At 33.7% G+C, this 4,757-nt stretch overlaps 1 long non-coding RNA gene across 1 annotated transcript; it reads right to left on the bottom strand.

Moving 5' to 3' along the window:
* Nucleotides 1-338: 338 nt before the first annotated feature.
* Nucleotides 339-3,564, bottom strand: LOC148870621 (uncharacterized). Its single transcript, XR_016107664.1, has 3 exons — nucleotides 2,499-3,564; nucleotides 1,190-1,257; nucleotides 339-549 (listed from the first exon to the last, which is right to left on the bottom strand). It is a non-coding gene; the product is annotated as an uncharacterized LOC148870621 (long non-coding RNA).
* Nucleotides 3,565-4,757: the final 1,193 nt, after the last annotated feature.

Genomic DNA, 4,757 nt, shown 5'->3' with positions numbered 1-4,757 from the left:
TCCCATAGTTGGGTTCGAAGGGAGTGTTTGGGTTCCAACACTATAACTACAGTATTTTGTCAAAATCATTGCTAAAAGAGGCAATTGATATCCACAGTTAAACCAAACCTTTAACTACGGTTTTATACAAAACTGAAACTACATACATCACATAACTACGGTTTGGACAAACCGTGGCTAAAACCTGACTATGGCCATGGTTTATTCCTAAAATGTAGCTAATTGTTTCAATCTAAATGGATTTCTTAAATAACGATAAAATACCTGTTCCATTCATACATTCCATAACTAATTATTCAAATTAAAGTAGTAAAATAGCAATAATCGATACTACCACCTTAAAGCAATGTCGATTTCATTCATACATCACATGAAAATTATATATTGTATTAAAAAACTACATGCCATGTATAATTTGATACATCCATTGTGTTACCAACAAAAATATATTACAAATGTCAAATTTTCCTCATCAAATAAAAAATTCTAAATATAAAAGAAATATTCATTGTCTCCAACCATGCTTTGAGTCACTCATTGAATGAAAACCTACAAAGAAAAACAAAAAAGAAAGGTTAAAACAAGGATTACTTTGATAATCTAATTAAATATACAATATACAATAAAAAAATAAGTGAAAGAAGCTACGTAACTAAAATCAATATTATGTAAATGCAAGATAAATATTAAATTTCTAATTAAATGTGTTTGGTGCACTTATTTGACTACTTTCGGATGAAAAATATATTGCTTGTACGTTATGCCCCGCATCAACTTGGCATTAGAGTCGTCTTAGATTAAGGTGAGGTGTTTGGTTATATGAGTAGCGGTTCTTTGGGCCTTTAGTCGGTGGACAACGTTAGTAATAAAATCTCTTCCCTAGATTTTGCATTGAACAACTCAATTAGATGGACCCTAAGGTTGACTAGCCCACTAGCCCACTAGCCCATTTGCTATATTAAATTTCTGTATGGTCCACTGCTTGCGTAGATAAATCTATGTAATGCATATTTCATATTTCATTAAATAATGTCGTTGCTTTTCAAATATTAGGCACTTGCAAACAAGATAGAATCAATACTATGCTACTACCATGCCTTAAAGTATGCAGCAATATAAAGGATGTTGTATCATTGTCAAAACTCATTTTATAGTCATTTATGATGAATGCTGATACATTGGAACTCACCTACTGATATATGAGTCATCTGTTGCATTAATAATTACTTCATCTCCTGTTCTAATGAAGGATGATACCTGGAGTATGTCAAAATTGCTCAATAAGAAAAACTGTAGGTATTAATAACCATAAAGATATTTTACATTTGAAAGATAAAATGTTACAACATTGTAGTGGAAAATAAAAAGCATGTAGAAAAATGGAAGGGAAGCATGGATTAAATGAATAAATGACAATACTCATGTCCTGAGTGTTCACTATAAATGAAACTACAGCTATGTGACCAAAAACTAGAGGAAGAGCAGGTGAAGCAAGAATGGAAGCAATGTGTGAGCGTCGGAAAATGAAACACTTGGGGGTCATTTGGTGTTGCCACCCATCATTGATGTAAATTGGGAATGATGGGCCTCCCAGTTTATTTATGCATAAAATTATTTTGACCCAAGTAGTGACTCCATACCTAAAGTACCGATCTAACCAGCCTACGTAAGACTTGAATGAGAGAAGGAAGGGATTAGGCACCCCTCTCCCATGTACGATAGGTTGGGGTTCACATGGGGAAGAATACCAAAACAAGATAAATAAATAAAAGAAAAGAAACTAGATGACACGGGAAGTGAGTTATTTTGTAACCCAAGAAAAACATAAGAGAGAGAGAGAGAGAGAATGATCATTAATAAAATATGAGAATAACTTCCAAGCACAAACTAGCAATTATCCAATAAGTCAAAGAGATACATTATTTGGCTAAGCTAAAAGGAAAGTTATCATGAAATTGAGGTCAACAGTTTCACCTTGAATTATTCACAGAGGAGACAGAGATTGTCAATACAACATGAAGTAACCCAAGACTAATCGCAATGTTTAACTTAATTAGCTTCAACTAATGTTAAACAAAGTGTAAAATCCTAAGCCTTAAACAAACTATTCTAATACCGAGGTAATAGTCCAAGTGATAGTTAAGGATTATGCATATAAATCGATATTATACACTATAATGACTAGAAACATAGCCAACAAGAACATCCATGGTATTTACCTTCCACAATTAAGTAAATATCATAACTAATAACACCTAATGAATTGATAATTAACCATGACTGAAATATTCATTATAAAAGTGATGTAACACCGATAAATTTAAACAAAACCAACCTAACGGGATTATGGGAGACTGTGAACAACTCAAAACCAAATAGCATTGTCGAATAAAAACCAATCAATGATAACGAGATAAATAAATAGAACTAACAAGAAGCTAAATAAGAAAGGAAATAATAATAAAAGGATAAGAAATATATCAGAAGCAGAAGCAAACCGATGTATATCCCAATATGAGAACTGTAGTAGGATGTTGGGATGTGCCTTCAAATCTCCCCTTGAATGTGACAAAGGGCTGAAGCTATTGATTAAATTTCATGAGAGCGGGTCGGTGGATGGTGGTTACTCAGACGTTGAAAATGAATGGCAATGGGGCTTGTGACATTAAGCATCCGGTGAGAGAAAGCAACGGCTCCTTTACTCAGTTGGGATGGAGAGCAAACTAGCTTGCACTTCTAGCACGGGAGTTAGCCACAACAGAAATCTCTTCTTGCTTGATCTTATTGTCGGTGCTCTACCATAGGTCGGTTGTGGCGATGTAAACAGACCCCTTTGAAGGAAGAATACCAACTTGATGGATTTGATGAAGGTTGGATTGGGACCGTGTTTTACATATGGATTGAACAGGGAGAGAGGATGTTGACCTATGGGGGCATCATCATGAGTTATAGAGGAAGAGAATGGGGCAGAGGTTCGGTCGAGAAGACAAAAGAACAGGGGTTGGACTTAAACCTGTTATTCACAATTTTAATTGTTGGTTCGGATACTTGCCTCATAAATCGTAATAGCTCTCAATCGATGAAGCTCACATACACTTTACCTCTTTTCCCCGTAGAGGTTGAAATTCAAAGCTGTAACCGGTAATATAACCTAGATTCACGATGCTGGGGATGAGAACTGTTGCTATTGTGGTCAAATCTGTGTATGCAGTATTGCGAAGGTGTCAATCTTGAACTCAATTACCACCATTGTCAAGTTTCTGTTGCCGCTAATGGGTTCAAATGGAGAAGACAGTGATAGTGAACAGTGGAGTTCCGTGTTGGGGTAGAAAGTTAATGAAATCGGAGAGGCGGAGAGAAAAAATCAGAAAAAGAAAGAAAGAGAGAGGGAGAAGAAGTTGGGACTTGGGAGAATGAAAAGAGGTTCCTGAGAAGAGGTCGGGGAAGAGATCAAGGTGAACAGTCGCCCCCTCATAAAATAACTAGGAATAGGTTTTCGGTGCAAATGAGAGAAGCTGAATAGGGAGGGAAAGGGTTTCTTGTGTGCGGTAAAGAATTTGCATCAATTATTTTAGCGGTCTTTCAAATTTTTATTTCCATTCAATCTCAACCGTTTAATTGAATTCAATCTCAACCATTTATAAAGAAAATTTAAATTTATTTAATATAATTGCACTAAGCCACTAATGTTTTAGTCATTTAATTCTCTTAATGTCTTATTAGTTGCTTAATCGTTTATCATGGTTATTATATTATTTCAGCAATAATTAATAGTTTTTGTTAATTATTTAATTATTTGATCATTCTATCATTTATTTATTTAACAATTTCATTGAATATTTTATTTTATTATTTTATTAATTATTTAATTATTTTTTAAAACTTTTAATTATTTAATGATTTTTACTAGTCATTTAATAAAATTTTTTGACTACAAATTTCTAGTGGTTTTCATTCAGTTGGTTCGATTCAATTTGGTTAAAACTAAGAACCTAACATTTTCAAAAAAAAAAAACTACGAACACCTAACTAGCATTTCAATTTATCCTTTCTTATGAACCGAATTAAACCGAACTAGATGTCATAACCAAACTGAGTTTAATATAGTTTGGTTCAGTTTTTGGTTTGCTTTGGACCCACTTATATTAGTATTTATAAACTCATGAAAAATATATTATTATTAATACGTATAATAATATATATCGCTATTTATAAACTTATAATATATATGTTTCAAGGGGCTACACAATGGGAGGTACCATATCCCCAACCCTAGTGGCAACGGAATTTGATCATAGGTCTTTGCTACAATGACTAAAGATCTTACCAATTAAGCCACCATCAAACCAAAAATCAAATAAATCAAACTAAATTTGCTTATTTAGTTTGGTTCGGTTTAGTTTTCATTTTGGTAACCAAATTGAGTACCCCTAGTTTCCATTGCTTGTGGCATGACATTTGCTTTTTGAAATGAAAAATGAAATACCAAATATGCCATGACCCATGCCATTGATTGTAGTGTGTTTGTTGTCTCTATGTCATCAGTGAATAAAGGTCAATGGGGATGGTTGGCCATCTGTGTTATAGACTAAACATTAGATTTTGGTCACTATGACTTGAATAAGATAATGTCACAACACAAAAGGTTTCACTAGGAGGGGAGAAGAAAAGAAATCTAACTATTGGGTCGGGTTTGAATCGGTTCAAGACTAGGTGGAACCAATTCCAAATTGATAATAATCGGGACTATATCTAAA

This window comes from Nelumbo lutea, chromosome 2, assembly GCF_056320005.1.
Source record: "Nelumbo lutea isolate HS-2025 chromosome 2, American lotus-T2T, whole genome shotgun sequence".
NCBI lineage: Eukaryota > Viridiplantae > Streptophyta > Magnoliopsida > Proteales > Nelumbonaceae > Nelumbo > Nelumbo lutea.
The sequence above is the reverse complement of the archived record's forward strand: the minus strand, read 5'-3'. Positions and strand labels throughout refer to the sequence as shown.